The sequence below is a fragment of the Rhinolophus sinicus genome, linkage group LG14 (assembly GCF_036562045.2).
Source record: "Rhinolophus sinicus isolate RSC01 linkage group LG14, ASM3656204v1, whole genome shotgun sequence".
NCBI classification, from domain to species: Eukaryota; Metazoa; Chordata; class Mammalia; order Chiroptera; family Rhinolophidae; genus Rhinolophus; species Rhinolophus sinicus.
Window position 1 is genome coordinate 9,328,900 of NC_133763.1, and position 18,834 is coordinate 9,347,733.

At 37.2% G+C, this 18,834-nt stretch overlaps 1 protein-coding gene and 1 long non-coding RNA gene across 7 annotated transcripts in view; one reads left to right on the forward strand and one right to left on the reverse strand.

The window, feature by feature from the left end:
* KCNB2 (potassium voltage-gated channel subfamily B member 2) overlaps nt 1-463 on the reverse strand; it is a 346,236-nt gene extending 345,773 nt beyond the window's left edge. For both annotated transcript variants that reach the window (XM_019725979.2, XM_019725972.2), the window contains exon 1: nt 163-463. The gene's annotated coding sequence lies outside the window, so the exon portion shown is untranslated. The remainder of the gene's footprint in view (nt 1-162) is intronic.
* Nucleotides 464-485: 22 nt separating this feature from the next.
* The window catches only part of LOC141568473 (uncharacterized), a 36,362-nt gene continuing 18,013 nt past the window's right edge, over nt 486-18,834 (forward strand). For 2 of the 5 annotated variants that reach the window (XR_012491617.1, XR_012491614.1), the window contains exons 1-2: nt 486-800; nt 4,363-4,460. This is a non-coding gene — a long non-coding RNA (uncharacterized LOC141568473). Of the gene's footprint in view, nt 801-2,839; nt 2,893-3,357; nt 3,411-4,362; nt 4,461-11,072; nt 11,484-18,834 lie in introns of those variants that run through there. The other 3 variants (XR_012491616.1, XR_012491618.1, XR_012491615.1) reach the window with 3 other exon arrangements.

Below are 18,834 nucleotides of genomic sequence, written 5' to 3' on the forward strand. Positions count from 1 at the left end.
CCAGGCTCGGCCTGGTGGCGCTAGAGCTGTGCGCTCGACCGGGGACAGCGCCCCAGAACCCGGGGCGCGGCCCGGACGGGCGCCGCCCACACCTCGGCGGCGCCTCCCTCTCCTCCCGCGCGCCAGCCGCTCGCGGTGGCCCCGGCCCGGCTCCACACCCACCTGCTTCCCTCCTTGGCTCTCGCTGTGCGGAGCGGGAGGGTCCGCAGCCCTGGAGGCGCCGCGCACTCGGCAGCCGGGAACGCTCGGGGCGCCCCGCCGGGACGCGCTCGGGAGGCTTCGTGGGATTCCCGGGGCCCTTCTGCTTCCAGCGGTGGGCTGTCCCGGCGCCCGCCCCGGCGCGACCCTCACTCGGGACCCGCTGCGCGACCCGGGATCTGGGGCGAGGACAGATCGCTCCTGAGTGATGGAGCCCGGAGGATTTTCTCGGAGGAGGGGTGCAGGGGAAACCAGCAGCGCAGAGAGGACCTGACTTTCCTCCTAACACCTCCAGCTCAGCTCGGGGACGTCGCCAGCCCCAGTAACCCCGCTTTCCTGGGTCTGTGGGAAAAGCCAGGTCGGGGGCAGCTGTAACTCTTGCTTCCCATGGGGGCGCTATTCACACTCTGGTTTTTCTTTTTTTCTTTTTCTTTGCCTGCTTGCTCTCCCTGCCACCTGGAGAACTGTGCCAACTTCCTCCCTGGCAAGGCCGCCGGATGGACACTCAGACCTTTCCCTTACCTTTGGGCGCGGTAAAGACAGGACGAACTTGAGTAATATCACCACTGAGCTCTCCAAGTTGCTGACATGCTCCTTAACAGGTACGAGGTAGAGACAGCTGGCCCAATTAGTTACTGGGGCTTTCAGGAAAACCAAGTAGCTTGAAAGAACGTAGGTCATGGCAGTATATTTAAACCTGGGGCTCCCTACTGAGTTTCTTTAGGCCAAGAAAGATGGCCATGGAAATCCAGATACACTCAGTTTTAAATAGATCTCATTTAACCTTGCTTCTGTTTTAGCCTTGATGTGCACTGGAACCGCTAGCTAGGGTTCTCAACACCTTGGTGTCCTGCCTCCCTATTGGCCTTACCTTGGGCTGGGTGGTGTTTCGAAATGCCAGTGTTGGGTGGGATGTTTAGTGTAGAAGTTGACCCTTCGGAGACCATCGCCCTCCACCCAGGACTTATCCTGGTCCTCTGCTCTTCTTGGGGCTTCTCCAGTATGAACGCTAGGAAGAGGAAGAGGACTCTCAGATTCCTGGACTTTATCGCTAGCCCTGTTTCCAAGGTTCAGCTCCACATTTCCAGGGACCTGCAGAATGTCCCGCCCGCGCCTCCAGTCTTTCCACCCTCCCATACATTTCATATACTTTCTGCAGATTACTTTCCCCCAACTACAACCGTGACCATAGCACTTCCCTGTTGGCAAATGTTCCACCAGCTTCCCATACCCTCAACAGTGCTTGCACCCTCCTGAGCCATTGCACGCCCACTGGAGTCTCTCCTTCTGGGAAGCCCCTTTCCAGGTCTCACCTGAAAATCATTCCATTATTTCCAGGCCCATTTCCAAACTCTGCCTCCTCCATGATCCCTCCCTTTTGACCTCCATAGCATCTCGTGGGAACTACCTTTTTAAAGACATATCACCTTCTGCTTCCTACCTGTCTTACCACTTCAAATAAATTCCCCCAAAGTAGATTCCGAATCACTTTGTTTGCATTCCTTACATCTAACCCAAAGCCACAAGTGTAAGAGATACCTATCCACCCAAACTTTACTCAGGCACTCGATATTTGTTAAATGAAGGAGATGAAGTCTAGAAAGACTACGTAAGTTAATTTCATATGTGCCTAAATTTAAGTAGCGTGATCTTTCATAAATTTTAGGTGTGGTGAAAATCCCCTTTTACTTTACTAGCCCTACATCAACATTACTGATCACCTCAGGGAGAATTTAATTCTTTGACAAGTACTTGTTAAAAAAAATTTTTTTTAACCTTAACTTTCCATTAGGGTTTGGAGATACGAATCCATTTTCTGACTAAGTGGATGTTAGTCAAGACAGCAAATTATCTCTTGGGTAAAGACATTGCTGTTATCTCAGGATCTGGGAAGTAAGGTTCTAGGAGTAGATTATCCATAACACCTGAGTCGTGTCTGTAAGCATGCATGATGCAGAAAAGCAGTCTTTGGAAATAAAATCTAATTCCGCTTACTAAATTACTCGTAGCCCAAATGGGTTATAGAGAATAACCTTTAGTATACAAATTGTTTGGAATAGCTGAGTTCTCCATATGCACAGCTTGAATTCCGTGTGACTGAAAAGACTCCTGTGTTGCTTATCAGCATGTGGTTCCACTGCCTTAGTATTTTTTTGTATTTTTTGGCACTTTTGTATTTTTTTCAGTTATTCTCCAAAGGAAAAATTAAAACTATCTCGCTGAAAAGACAGACATGTGTTTTCATTGTTCCTTAAGCCATCTTTTTTTTTAAACCTTTCTGGTATTTATGGAAATGTTCCTTTTGCTTGAATTTCAATGTCTGAGATTTGATGAAATTAAATAATAAAGGGAAGAAATGTCTGCTTATTATAGCAAAATGATTCCCTTATAATGCTTAGTAAAATAAATAACTTTAATATAAGGTTAACCTGAAATACTATTATGTGTATCAGTTGATACAATTTAGATGAAGAATGTATTTCTTCATACATCATAATGCTGGTGTATTAGAATACATATGTAGACACACACACAATATCAAACATGATAGGTTTTTGGAAGTTTTTGTTGAATAAAGTATTTGAAAAATATTTAGTATAATCTGAATAACATCATTAATGACTATGCTTTAACTTACCAGGTTGGAATTTTCATTGGCAAATTGACGTGCAGAGAGAGCTTGTATAAATTAAGGTAATAAAGTCAGGAGAGTGAACATATTTTAAATGTGGAAAGCATAAGGGTAAGAATTTACAAGTTTTTGGAGACAAACATATTAGAGTTGGATTTGAAAAATATTTTAAGTCAAATGGAAAGGGGGTAGGATATATTAAACCCAAGGAAAAACAAAAGCTAGGTCTAAAAGGGTTATTAAAGAATGAGTCGAACCCCATTAAAGGCAAAAATATACAACACATGTAAATGTGGTGTGTGTGTGTGTGTGTGTGTGTGTGTGTTCTAGAACGATATACATTAACAAGCTAAAGGAGTTATATCAAGAGTTGGAAGTCAGGTTTTTTATTTGGTGTAACCTGGTTATACTAAAAGATGGGTAAATATTTATTAATCTTTTTTCAACATCAGCACTATGATAATGCTATGTTTTTAATCATAAGCCAAATACATACATAGATCAGGACTGTAATTTTTTTTTAATAGGTTCAGATATTACTATGGTGCTTAGTGTCATACGAGAAAGCAGCCACTGACAGGTAATTAGAATTTACCCTTCTTAGACCTAACGTGCCTTCTTTTGCCTTTTTAAATGAAAATGTAGGCAAGCTTGGGCAATTTAGAGTAACTCACAAATTCTTAGCAGCCACTGAACTTCCGCATTCACACACTGCAGTGAAGTCTTGAAAAAAAAAATGAGCTGTGTGTTCTTCATTAAGGAGATCAGTACTAGCTCATTGATTCTTTTGAATGCAGTGGAGACAGATTTGGCTGTCCTTTGAAGATTTAAAGTAAGAGATAAGCTCCAGATGGACTGTATTTTTTAACAGTGATTATACTGTGTATGAACTTTTTGAAAAATGCCAAATGCTTAAACACAAAAATTTTCTGCCACGTAGTAACACGGATATAAGTGCTGTGTTTGAACCTATCCTTCGAGCTACTTCCAGGCATCATTTGTGTCTAAGCAAGGCTGTTTTTAGGATTCCATGATGTTTAGGGCGAGGGTTTCTGAAATCTAGAAATTTCAAAAATATGCTATGTAAAAAATAGTTAGCGATGTTATTCTGGGACATGGTGGAACAAGGATTGGATTCCTAGTCAGATGTGAGTCCCATCTTCGTTACGTACTTGTGTTGTGTAGTAACAAGTAAATTTTGCCAAGACGTTACTACATGTCAAGCAGACGAGGCTAATTTCTTGTCAGGTAGTGGCTAATGTAATCCTTATAATAGTTCTTTGAGATAGGTACTATTGGTATTATTCCAGTTAATAAAGGAAGAGACCTAGAGAGAAGTTAAATTATGAATTATGAAATTTAAGTTTAAATTACTGCGAGAATTGGAATTGAACCTTAGGCAATGTGACCTTAAAATTTTAGGCTAGATTTCCTCAACCTCACCTCACACTAATATCTTTCTCCCTGCTTCACGAGGTTGTCTCAAGTTCATGGGGGGAAATATTGTATAAAATCTTATTTTTAATTTTTAGAATGGAAATCTGGTTCAGATTAATGTGGGACTTGCCAAACACAATGTGAAAAGAAGAAAAGAAAAAAGAATTTGTGCTGGTCCTAAAGGATGATGGAGGTAGGAGATGCCCTTCCCCCCACCACCTTTTTTCCCCAACAGGTATATTGACACTGATTCACCCACATCACTCGCTAATTTTCTACATGACATTTGTCTGAAATTTGACCTGACAAGGCCGGGCCCATTTGGGATGAGGCATGTGAGCAGGGACCATAGAATGAATGGAGGTTTTCTGGCTATACAGGGAAGGGGCCTGGGCCGCCCAGAAGGACTAAACAGCTCTGGATTGCGAACATACCACCAGCGTGGTGATCAGAAAGCTTCTGGGATTCTTAGAATAAGCAAATACTGAGGCTTTTAGAATAATCTGGGCTTTGGATAAGTAGGAAATGGATAATCTCCAATAGTAGAAGAAGTACAACCAGTCCCAAGTAAAAGAGCCCCCTTTGCAAATACAGGGCATTATTCTCAGCCCCAGATTTCACATCATCACAAGCAAAATGTGGCTATAACGATGTGACATGTCCCTCCTGGCCAGGCAACGACCTTGCCTATCAGAAGCTAAGATCACAGTCTCGGGAAGCAAAATTAAAATAGCTAGCCACAGTCTTTTCTGAGAAATTTCTGAGGGGACCTAGGACTCCGCAAAGCAATTGGGTTTAAATTGTGGTAGATACTCTAACATGCCTTTGTTCTTTTCTGAGTATGGACCCTGAGCTGACAGTACAGTCAACAGAGACATACTTCTAAAAGGGCCATTAATTCTCAAAATGATGGAAAAAGAATGCCTTATTTCTTGGTCTTCCTTATAGTTGGCACTCTTGCACCTTTAAAAACCTTCCTTGCAATATCAGGTAGAAATATTGATTGTTACTAGGATCCAGCCTGATAATTATACTTTCTCACTGCTAAGTTGTGCTTTAATGTTTTGTTCTAAATAAAACATATTATGGCAATAAATATAAAATCAGAGCTTTTTAAAAGCACCCTAGCATTGTATAGTAACTAAATTTATATCAAGAACTTAACATACTAATCATTGAAAAGCACTTAGTATTAAAGGTGACTAGATAGAACTAGTCAAAACTGATAAACAGGGTGGGGGGTGGTAGATGAGGGTAAGGGGGATCAAATATATGGTGATGGAAGGAGAACTGACTCTGGGTGGTGAGCACACAATGGGATTTATAGATGATGTAATACAGAATTGTACACCTGAAATCTATGTAATTTTACTAACAATTGTCACCCCAATAAATTTAAAAAATAAATAAAGAAAAACACACACACACAAAAAAAAACTGATAAACAGATGAGAAGGCATGCAAACTCAAAAATAAGCACGTTTTACCTAAAATGTACTACAGAAATGAAAGAATGCTTTTTTGTTTTTTTCCCCAATAATGCCAACCTTCAGGTTGCTCAATTACTACTAACAAATGTTCAGTTTTGGGAATTGAATATGTATGTTAATTATGACCTGTATTCAATTTTTACTTCATATAATATATATTTTATTGTCATATATATATTATGTGCAGTAAAATATTGTCAGTGTGCATTGTAGGTGTTTGGTTCTGTTGTTAATGTATTCCTTTTCAATAAAACAAGAGACTAGTTTCAATAAAATAAGTATTCATTTTAGGACACAAGAGCAGGTGCTTTTGACTGGAAATTAAAATACAGAAATAAGAACTTTGAAATGAATGACTATTTGTGGTTACCCTCCCTCGCCACCAGCACTGCACCCTGTGCAGTGTTAACCCGACCCAATCAGATTTTCGAATGTGCCATATTTCATATTTGATTTAGCTAATTACATGGCTCACAGAGATAACCGGATATGGAAAAGGAGAATCACACATGGAAATTCTGCCTGGTAAACGAGTCCCATTAGCCTGAAAGCTGTCTAATTGGACTGCTATCAAAGAAGCCCCCAAACTGTCCCAGCAATCGATCAGGTCACATGGCACTGTGCTGACAGAGATGTCAGTGTCACCAACGAAACAAATCTTCATGAGCTTTAAGTTAGCTGTGACTCATCCTGTCATATTCCTTGCCGGCACATAGGAAAATGAGTTCAACAGAAAACTGACTTCTTCTAAGAACAGCAACCCAAATCAAAACCACGTCGTCCCTCCTGTGGTTAATGCAAATTGGAGTTGGGGCTTGAAATCTCACTTGCATTGGAAGATTTCTCTTGTTCCCTCTTTCACGACTTCTGTTTACCTTCGAAACTGCCCCCTGAAATTAGGGGGATGTGCTTCACCGATGCCAGAAAGGGTAGCTGGTTACACTACACACACAGAGTGTATAACATTCTCTTCTATGGTTTCAAAATTACCAAATGCAATAGTTGAGACAATTGCCTTTGATAATAATTGACACAAAAGAAAGCTAGTGTAAGCCTCATCGTTATTTTCAAACATTTCTTCTACTCCTATGAGAACTCTTTAAAATTCAGCAGTTTGCACAGAGTTCATTTGAACAAATTGGAAGGGCACCATCTACAATGATATCATGAAGTTATTGTTCGGAGAAGAATGTGTTTCTATATAATACATAAAATGAAATTTACCTATGAAGAACTACAAGCTCAAGAGAGTTTCCAGGTACAAGACTTACAATCCAGTGCCAGGTTATTGACTTATATAATTTTCTATATTGCCTATGGCAATTACCAATAGTTGTAGAAATGAAAACTAATGCAAAAAAAAAAAACAAAAAAAAAAAAAAAAAAACTTTGCCAGAAAACAGAGGGGCTAAATTGAATTGGTTAAAAAGCCAATGCAGAGGGAGGAGGAAACATTTTTCTGTTTCTTTATAAACTCTCCAGTTTATTCCCTGAAGCAGGAGATTTGAGTGCCCATAGACAATTTCATTGTGTGGCTTGCAGAGTTATAAAACACTCCTGGCATCTCCATTTGAAAAAGGTAGCTGTTGACATTTAAATGACTCTGTTAAGATTTGACCTGGAAAATTACAGTCAATTCTGTACATTTTATTACCCGAAGAATGTGGCCAGATTAAAGGGAATTTGGAAAAGAGTAACACAAATGATTAAAGAGGAAGATAAGGGAGAGTGAGCAATGAGGAAAGAGTTACTGAAATCTTGTGTCTAAAGCAGGATGATGGTTAGCATAATAATTTCAAGATCCATCCATCGAGAACCATATGATTTCACTGACATGTGGGATATAAAACTGAAACAACAAAGGAACAAGACAAACAAATGAAGAAACAAAACCTCATAGACACAGATAGTAGTTTAGTGGTTACCAGAGGGTAAGGGGGGAGGGGGTGGTAGATGAGGGTAATGGGATCAAATACATGGTGATGGAAGAACTGACTCTGGGTGGTGAACACACAACATGATCTGTAGATGATGTAATACAGAATTGTACACATGAAACCTGTGTAATTTTACTAACAAGTGTCACCCCAATAAATTTAATTAAAAAAAGAATGATGACGTAAGTATGAATGGAGGTAACACTCAGATTATATTCAGTGATTTAAATAAGAGTAAATATGATAAAAGAGTAAAATTAAAGGTAACCAAACCTTCTACTTTGAAAACATCCATTTTACAAGATATGAAAAGTTCTTTTCAAAGTATCAAGTAGAGTAAGTCCCTCTTTAAAGCAAAACAAAGCAAAACAAAACAGAACAAAAAAAGAGACTTAAAGAATGTAACTTGCTCATGATAAAGAGCTACTTTTCTCATATTCTAAAGGAAAAAAAATATATACGTTAGATCTTCTTCCCTGATAATATTTGCTGATGTAATGAGCACCTAAGAAATGTGATAATTTCTTTGATCATTTTAATAAGGCACATTGTGTATATCTTGGGCCTTCATTTTATGTTGAAAATGTTCAAGGAAGAAACATTAATGCTATTAAATACTTGGACTGCCTATTGCTATCTCCTAAAGGTATTTATGATTTAGAGAATTAAAATTCTAAAAAGCCTTATGTCTAAAAGAAAACTTACTTGACTATCTCAGAGTAAATGATTTCTGTACAAAGAATTTTTTTCCCTAAAGAAATCTGTGGATTTAGCAACATGTCCAGTGTCCCTATTTGCTCTTCCCTTCCTGTTTCCTTCACACGATCACACTTTATGAATAATCTTATATCTATCACAGCTAGAATAGCCGTTTCAGTAGCTAAGAAAGAAATGTAATTATTTCCACCACCACCAGTTGGGCTCTCCCTTAGAAAGTTGTGGGTAAATGGTAACATTAGGAAAGCCAGCGTCAGAGCTGACCGTATCCGCCTCCCTGAGCTCTGGCCTTTTTCTCCCGTGGTGACTAGCACTGCCCCTAGGATTTTCATCCAAATGCACATGACTCCCAAAGCCATATTTTCTAACCCTTGATCGTTGCAATTAGTGATACGTTTCCAACTATCGGTTGGATCTTTCTACTTGGATATTCTGCCATCACCTCAAATTAATTCATCTTAAATAGTTCCTCCTTTAGATCACCTGGCCTGCTAAAGCTACCCCTGTTCTCTCCATTGTCTCGCATCAAAGCTTTGGCAGCCATCTTAACTCATAGCTTGCTCCTTCCCACATTCAGTTACTTGCCAAGTCTTGCTGACTTTTCTTTTGTAATGACTCCTAGCCAAGTCTTGTGAGTACATGTATGTATACACACACACACACACACACACACACACACACACAAACACTGCCTCACACTTTGCCTCATTCCCACAGTTCTCTCCAGCATGAATTTTCTCCCACCCAAGTTCACCTTTCCAAGACACTGTTATCATCCCATCATGCCTGGGTTTTAAAAATTACTGCTTTTTGACCATAGACGACATCTCCAACCCTGAGGTTCGAACCTTTCCATGACTGGGCTCTACCCATATTTCCACCTTCAGTCCTCACACAAATTCCCGTAGTCACCATCCCTCAAAGAGACCTGGCCTTTCCCAGGTCCACACTTTGAACTGCACCATGTTCTTATCTTGAAATGTCATCTCCTTCCTACTCCATCCAGGAGAATTCTGAAATATCCCACTTAAATTTCACTCATTCCGTGAAGCCTTCCTTGACTACTGTAGGCAGAGAGGTTTTGTTCTCTCCTAAATGACAACACAGTATCTGCTACTCATTTATCTTAGAAAATGGTAGCATTTAAAATAGATACACTCTCATCTATCATATATTATATTGGATTTCTAATGTAATATATGTATTAAACGCTATTTCATAATTACTTTTCATAGAGAGTTTCAAGGTCTTCTGTTTCTCTAATTAGATGACCAGAACTTGAGAAATACCATAAAGGAAAAATTAAAAAACCACTAGCTTTGAAATGACAATAATCTACGAAGTTCAAAACAAGCTTAAGACATTGCCCCGAGAGTGGACAAGTTTCTTAGCTTCTCTAAGCCCCAGGTTCCTTGTTTGTAAAAAGGAAGCGAATATACCTATTTTGAAAGATCATTTTAAAGGTTAATTAAAATAACATGTAAAGCTATCAATCACAGGAAACCACTCAATAATGTGAGTTCTTTTTCTTTTGTGCCCTCTAGGTAGCTAACTCACAGTGAGGACGTGGTCAAAATTAATAACAAAAATGTTTGTAACAATTTAAATTTTTAACATTTCTTAGAAAAGAAGTTGCTCGGTCTTCCTAGAGCAAAAGTGCACACAAGAAATTAGAGAGTAATAGAGTTGACAATGTAGGTTGGTGCAAGACTGAGGAAAAACTTGTCAAGCAATGGATTATTTTTCTCACTGAACCTGAAATAAGACATGCTGAAACACTTGACTTGAGAGTCATGCGACCTGTTACTTTCTTTTTAATTTGTCCCCATTGTAACATGTGGGAAATAACCAGAGCTGAAGGAGAGAAGGTGCTAGATATTTGCATGAGCATGGACTTGGTATCAGAAGGCTGGGCTAACTGTCCTGGCCTTGACAATGAATAGCTGAGCAATCCTTGGCAAATCCCTTTACCTCTTGGAGCCTCTGTTTTCTCACCTGTAAAATAGAACTAATCATTCCCTTCCCCTGGAATTTCTTTGAGGATTAAATGCGATTAAATATATAAAATTAATGTATAAGTTATGAAGTACCAAATGAATGTAAAAGATTAAAAATGACATATGTGTTTTATTTCATAGGTTATAGTATTATTTGAGTTAGATTTGGTGAGATGTACCATATGGTTTGTACCTCTCCACATAAAAAAAGAAAACTTAAGGTGCAGGTCTGTGTTTATGGGGGAATGGCAGTTTCTCAGTAAAGTAATGGTAGGGCTGACTCGGCGTTAGAAGAGGGCTGCAGCTAAAACACAGAAACAAATGCAGTGATCCCTGTAGGATGGCCTCATTCAACCGTTCTTTAGTTATTTGTCCTCTTCTTTTTTTGGTCTCAGGGCTGGCAGATTTCAAAAGCAGGCTGAAATTCCATAAAACAAAATAATGTAATTTGACTGTTTACTAAATATATAAGACAACACTGACTACTGGAAAAAAAGTAATAGCATTACATCAAGTTAAACTAAATCCAGTAGGCAGAAAATTCAATAAAATGTTGCAAAACAAAAGCACGTATTTTGATTTGAGCCTAAGGACCGACAAGGGAATGGTAGCAAACAAGTCCCCATGTGGAAATGTTGTCTTTGTCTTGTGTTTCTATATTCAGGTACGGAAACAGTTGACAGAAGCACCCTCGCCGGCTGTGCTGCTGGGATGTTGGATACACATTGGTAATTAGGCCCCAAATCTTGTATGGCTTTAAGGAGCAAAGATAATTCAATTCACATTCAGAAATCAGCCATCTGAAATCATCCACAAATTGTAAATAGAATTAAGAAACATTTACCAGTAATATTGTTTATAGTTCATCATTTAGGGGACATTCAGCATGGGCTTTCTCATTGCAAAAAAAGATCATGTTTCTTTGGTAACAATAAGAAAGACAAAAACAGTGTTGTATAAAGAAATGAACTTACAAATATCTCAGTTGTAAGGTCTGTTGTGTACACAGAATATTTATTTAGAGGACAACTCAGCTAAGTTAGCATCACTACCCTTCTTTTTACTGAAAATGAACCTGGAGCACAAGTACAAAAAGTTTTTTTACTCCAAAGACTAGGTGTTATTGTATATTTTAATTATTTCTGGTTTGTATTTAAGCCTTCAAACTTGGCAGTCTTCCCATTTAAGGTAAAAAAAAAAAAAAAAAAGAAAAAAAAGAAAAGAAAAAAAGAAAAAAGAAAAACTGAACCACATATCACTTTTAATTAAAATTCTAGTATCAAAAGATATTGACCAGTCTCCCTTGATAAAATCAGGCCCAATGGGGCATTTGTCTTTACAGTTAATGATTAGTTTCATGGTGTTTCAGTCTATTTTTTAATATTTGGCTATGTAGTACTTGATTAGGTGGTATGACTTAATTATTTCTAAGTTATACCGTAACATAAAAATAAACAAGTACCCACATAAGAGGTTCAGCCTCCTTATTGGAATAGGTAAGGAAGATCCTGTCTTAATAATTTGATATGCCAATTAGTTGAAGGACTCTTTTAACAGATCAGATGTATGTAAGTTAAGTTTGAAGCTTTATTTGTAGTTGAAAATATAAGGGAAAAATCAACCTTGAACTTCTTAGGTCTTCAACAGGTATCTCTTATTCAATAGGTATGTCTTATTTTAAGAATACATGCTAACATCCTGAAAGCTTTAGAGAGAAATGAAACAAAAACCAGGCTTTCGTTGGACTTGTAACTAGCAACATGTTTTCATATTTCTGAGTAAAAACTATTTTACACCTAGAATTCTTTGGTTGGCTAAATTGTCAATAAAATCTGAGGGAAAATTAAAGTGATTTTTGGACTTACAAGAACTCAAAATATTTTCTTCTTATCCATTATTTTAAAAATACTCTAAGTAGTTTAGTTTATTTTTTCCATATTGTAATTGTTATTGTAGTAAAATATACGTAACATAAATTTTACGATTTTAACCATTTCTAAGTGTACAGTTGAGTGGCACTAAGTACATACAATTATTGTACAATCATCACTATTATCCATCTCCAGAAATGTTTTCTCATCCCAAACTGAAGTGCTGCACACATGAAACTCATTACTCCCTTCCTTTTGACCCTGATAACTATTCTACTTTCTGTCTCTGTGGATTTGACCATTCTAGGTACCTCATAGATGTGAAATCACATAATATTTGGCCTATGTCAACATTATTTCCCTTGTTTTTCATCCATGTTGTATCATGTACCAAAATTTCATTTCTTTTTATGGCTGAATACTATTCCATTGTATGTATATACCACATTTTGTTTATCCATTCATCTATCAATGGACACTTGGGTTGTTTGTACCTCTTGGCTATTGTGAATAATGCTGCTGCAAACAGGGGCGTACAGATATCTGTTTGAATCCTTGCTTTCAATGCTTTTTGGTACTACCCAGAAGCAGAATTTCTGGATCATACGGTAATTCTATATTTAATTTTTGGAGGAACTGCCTTACTGTTTTCAACAACAGCTACACCATTTTTCATTTACTCTCTACACCAGCAGCCACAAAGTTTCCAGTTTCTCCGCATCCTTGCTAGCGTGTTATTTTCTGCTTTGTTTTTTATAATAGACATCCTAATGAGTGTGAAGTGGTATTACATTGTGGTTTTGATTTTCATTTCCCTAATGATTTGTGATGTTGAGCATTTTTTCATGTGCTACTTGGCCAATTATGTATTTTCTTTGGAGAAATGTCTATTCAAGTCCTTTGCCCATTTTTTAATTTTTGGTGGTGTTGTTGAGTTGTAGGAGTTTATATATTCTGGATATTAATACCTTATCAGATGATTTGTAAATATTTCATCCCTTTCTATGGGTTGCCTTTTCAATCTATGAATAGTGTCCTTTGTTGTTCTAAAGTCTTTGATTTTGATGAAGTCTAATTTATCTATTTTTCTTTTATTGCCCGTGTTTTTGGTGTTTTACTCAAGAGTTCATTTCCAAGTCAAATGTGATAAAGTTTTTCTGCATGTTGTCTTCTAATAATTTTGTAGTTTTAGCTCTGTGTTTAGGTCCATTTTGAATTTTTGTATATGGTGTAAGGTAAGGGTCCAACCTCATTCTTTGGCATGTGGATACCCAATTTTCTTAGCACCTTTGGTTGAAAAGACTATCTTTTCTCCACTGAGTGATCTTGGCACCCTTGTTAAAAATCATTTGACCATATATGTGAGGGTGTTTTTTTTGGGGGGGTGGCACTCTATTCTTTTCCATTGGTCTTTATGTCTGTTTGTATCATGCTCATCAATTCTTAAATAGTTACCTAAAGAAGCGTTTCTAGAAAAAAAAGACAAGATAGGCTTTAGGAGACAGAAGTGCCAGACCAGAAGAACAGTGATATACAATCCCCGAATGGGAGTTTTCCTGAGACCTAAAGCATAACCAGTTCAGATATGAGTAAAGGTCAGAGGTTTCCCAATGCAGATCTTAGGGCTGGAAGGAGATTTAGTTGATTAGATAGAATGAGAGTTTTGATAAGCTTGAGAATATAGTAAAGTATGTGATAGAGCAGGAAAAGGAGAATCCACTTGAACTTGACTGAAGGAATGTTTCCTTTGTCACAGCAGTCATGGCACTGGGTCTATAGAAGAATAAATGTAATCCAATCACACAACTGGCTCTGCAGGAAACATAATTTACATATTTATAATACTATAAACTTTGAATTGTTCACTGAACTTCCATTTTAAAAAATAACAAATCAGAGACTTAATTGTATTTCCAGAAAGAATGTAAAGGTTATCCCCAGTGATCATGTAAAATATAAGAAATTAGGAGATGGGGTTGGAGTTGAAGAGATGGAGACAAATCTGGTGTCTCAATGTCTTGATTTTTTCGATTGGAGATCAAAATACTGGCTATGGTTGTGGGCTAGGAAATAGAGGTTTAACAAGCTGTTTAAAACTACAGATGTATCCAATGGAAAACGTGTGAATAGTGATAAAATACGGGGCGGTGAGGAAAAGGGGAAAGTGAAATAGGGAGATACAGGTAAGGTAAACCCTCATCTATCAGCAGAAAGTCAGTCGACACTGTCCCAAAAAGCTGTAAAACCACCAATGCTAATGAGCCATGAGCACTCGTGAGCAAGTTAAGAGATTGATGAGATATCCAAAAGGAATGAGAAACAAACATTTTTAAAGTGTTTCCTCCAAAGAGAAAACCAGTGGGTTGGAAAGATGGACCAGCAGGCTTTTCATTACAAGCCCTTCTGTTTGATTTTCATGTCTTGTTTTGATAGTGTAAAATAAAATGTGAGATGCAATGCCAAATAAAAAAAGAAAATACGAGATCAGATTAAAATTCATAAATCAGAATAATTTAGGATACTGATTCGATGACAACATCTTAATTTACTAAAGATTCAGTGATGGGCATCTTTAAATAGCGAGGGTGCCATCTGCATTTCATTGTTAGTCCAAGATCATCAACGGCTTGATGAAGAAAGTCTTCAAGCTAAAATGATAGAAAGCAGGCAATGAAAGATTCATCTGAAAGGGTGTCTGAAATTAAAATGTAGATTATTTGGTGAAATGATGTTCTTTAAAAATTCAATTCATAAATAGCTTATGTGTAAGGTGAAGGCAATTAAAAATGCTGAGATTATGTCTGAGTATACAAATAGTGAAGGTTCACTGATCCAGAACCTGAGTATCTGACCCCTAAACCTATCCTGGAAAACACATCAGAATCAGGACACAAGCTACAAACTTCTTCCAAGACAAAACCTCCATGTCTCAGGATTTTACCAAGACAGTTTCCCAAACTCCTCCTGTTAGATATATTAAAAGATATCAATATTTATACACACAATCCTAAATTGGGGGTGGGAGGGGCTTAGCCAATCTATATGTACAGAACTTTTAAAAAAGTAGGTGGAAAAGGGAATGTAAGTAATAGGAGATACTTGACAGAAGCAAGAATGACTACTAAAAGCAAGGGAAGAGACGTTAAAAATAAACCCAAAACACTAAAGCACACACAGAGCTTTTTTAAAAACATAGCAGCTGGAGGCCATTTTTTTACTGACAAACCGCCCCCCACACCAAACCCCCCAGAGAGATGATGCAGCCCCAGCACTGCTGTAACTAATGACGAGTCGCCACCTATATGTTGATGACTCTCAAAGCTAGATTTCTAACTCAGACCATTCTTCTGTGCTCCAGACATATTTACTCAACTACCCACTGAATGTCTCCAGCTGGGTTTTCTGCAGACAGTTCAATTCCTCATCCTCACCCTCTTCCGGATTTCCAATCTCAGTGGCACAACTCCTGAGCAGCAATCTACACTGTTCACAACTGCATGGTTTTATACACTTCCCTCTGCATGCACTGCCTTGCAGAGGCAAATGCCTGGCAAACACCTACTCATTTGCAAGACCCAAGAGTGGAAGCATCACATACTGGATAAAGATTTCCAGTGGTTCCTGAGTCTCCAAGGGTAGCCCATTGCCCTCTATGAAGACAGACGTTTTTTGCAGTGCCTGCAACACTTTGTTACTCAAATCCCTTTACTAGACTGTAACCTCCTTCAAGGTACAATCTGTATCTTAATTGTCGTGGTCCCTTAGTCGCAGGCCCTCACTATCTGTACCATCAATGTTTACTCAGCAAATGAATGAGTTACATAGATGATATTAAATTATTTTCATAAGAGCAAAAACTATTAACAAGCAATTCTCAGAGGAGAAAACACAAATGTCCAATAAACTTAGGAAAGATGCTCAAATTTATAATTTGTTAGGAAAATGAAAAAAAAAACACACAAAACAATAATTTAGAATGCCAAAGATGGAAAAGACTGATAACTTCCAGTGCTGGCCAGAATACATGGAACTGGCATTCTCTTACATAATTGGTGGAACTATAAAATATTACAACTGTTAGTGCAAGCAATTTGGTAATTGTTATTAAAATGTAAAATGTATTTATTCTTTGACCCAGAAAGCTCACTGCTGGGAATTTATCTGACAGAAATAAAAGTGCAGCAATTACAGAATTGTTTTAGTAGTAATTTATCCTCAAACAAACAAACAAAAACACTCCTGGAAATCTAATCAATATGGGAATCAGTGGATAAAATTGATACACCCATACAGTGGAAAATACTAAGAATGAAGTAAATCTGTGTGTGTTGACTTAAAAGAAATTGTCTACAATGAACTGAGTCAAAAAATAAGTTCCAGAATAATACTGTAAAAAATGTAAAATATATATGTATATATTCTTACACAAGCAAAAGAAAAATAGGGAAAGATAACATTTCCAGAGGAATGGGATAGCAGATGAATATTGCTTTATATACTTATAAATTACTTTAGTTTTTAAAAATATTCTAAAATTAATAACTTTATGCAAAAGTAGAGAAAATATAACCGATACCTGTCTACCTATCACTTAGGTATATTAAAGGTCAAAATTTTGCCATTTGTTCCAGCTCTTTTTACAAAAGGAATAACGTGTCATAGATAGAGCGAAATTAGAGCGAAAGCCATTTCACCCACACCACTGTTCCCATGCTTTCTTGCACTCTCCATTCCTTCTAGTACCTGATTTTATAATTTACCTGTGCATATATGCATTCATAAACCATTACTATCTCTTTTTCTGAGTTTAAGTTTACATACATGGCATCATTTTCACCTACCGTTCTGCTGCTTGTTTTTTATACCCAACATTCCTTTGCTAGCATTATCCACGTTGATGTAGTTCATTCATTTTACTTTCCTATAACGTTCTGTTGTATAAACTTACCGCAATTTGTGTATTCTTCTATCGATGGAGATGACTGCATTGTATAAAAGGTATCACATTATTTTTTCATAAGAGAAAAAAATGTTAGCAGTGTTGCTTGTACCTTCCTGTGTGCATGTGCCAGAGTCTCTCTAGGTTATGTAGCTAGAAGTCGGGTTGAAGGAGCACATTTGGAATTGACTAGATCATGGTTTTTCATTCCTCATCATTTTACTTCTCGACTGTTTTATTGTTATGGATTCTTGTCTTATTTCTTTAGTAATTATCCTTAAATTTTTAACATGCATGTTTGACTCTAAAGAGCTAACAATAATCAAAAGATCTGACTTCTTCTTGAACAAGAAGATGCCTCTTAGAACACTTGGTCACCAATTACACTTCTTCCTGTCTTCTACATTACGGCTATTAAATATTTTAGTTTCATCTTCTTTTTAAGTCCTCTCATTCCAAATTAGTCTTTACTCTTGTTTTTTTACAGGTAATGTTTATCTAGATTTACCCAGATGTTTTCTAATGCCTTGGTTTGTCCCTCGTTTGCATCTGCATGTTACATCCTTCTCGTTCCATGATCAATTTACTTATTTCTAAAATACATCCGTTAGTATTTTTAAAAATATTTACCTTAAAATGTATTTTTAATATAATTCTTAAATGACAGTTTAGATACTTTCAAAATTCAAGGATGACAGCTATTTTCTCTCGGTAGTTTGAATATATCCCCTTCTTTTTACCCTCTATTGTCATGAGAAGATAACTAGCAGCATAAATGAGTTTTGTTGATGACCTGCCTTTCATCTATGTATGATTTTTTAACAACATTATTGTTTTTTATGTTTCATACTTTCACTATGGTTTTTCCAGGTGAAAATTTATTTTTAATTCATCCTGACTAGACTAGGTATTTTTTCTTTAATTTGAGGGTTTCTAGCTTACATAAGTTCTGAAAATTTATCAGTCACCATCTTTCTTAATACTCCCATAATTATACACTCTCCTTCTTGATTTTTTTCTTCCTTGTCTCTTAACAGCAGTTGCATATTTTCATCTATTTTTCTCACGGTGTTGCATGGTAATACATTTCCTTACTGATATTCTAATTCACTAATTCTCTCTGCTGCCTCAACTGCCGTCTAATTCATTCACTAAGTTTCCACTATCAAATAATTGATGTTTTCACAACTAGATAGTTTTCGTTATTCAAGAAAATGTTTTATTTTCTTATCATGTCCCGATTTTGTTTTTCTATCATGTTTCCATTTTTAAAAAAAATATATCTAACATTCTAAATAAAATCACTTTTGTGACTTTATACATATGACTATTCTGAAACTAATCTGGCTCTTTCTACTTTCTGTCAACTCTTCCATAAAGTGGATCATTTCCTTGTGCATCTCATAATTTTAGAAGGTAAGTGTATCATCAGTGGGGATCATTTTCCTGGGAGAATCTTGTGTACTTTGGGCTGAAGCTTTCTGCAGAGTGGTTGTGCATTTGCTTCTGCCTGGTCCCACAGGTGTGTCCTCACATCTGTCAGAAATGTATATAATTGCTTATCTACACTTATTAGTGTTTATATCTATATACAAACATATATGGATATAAATATA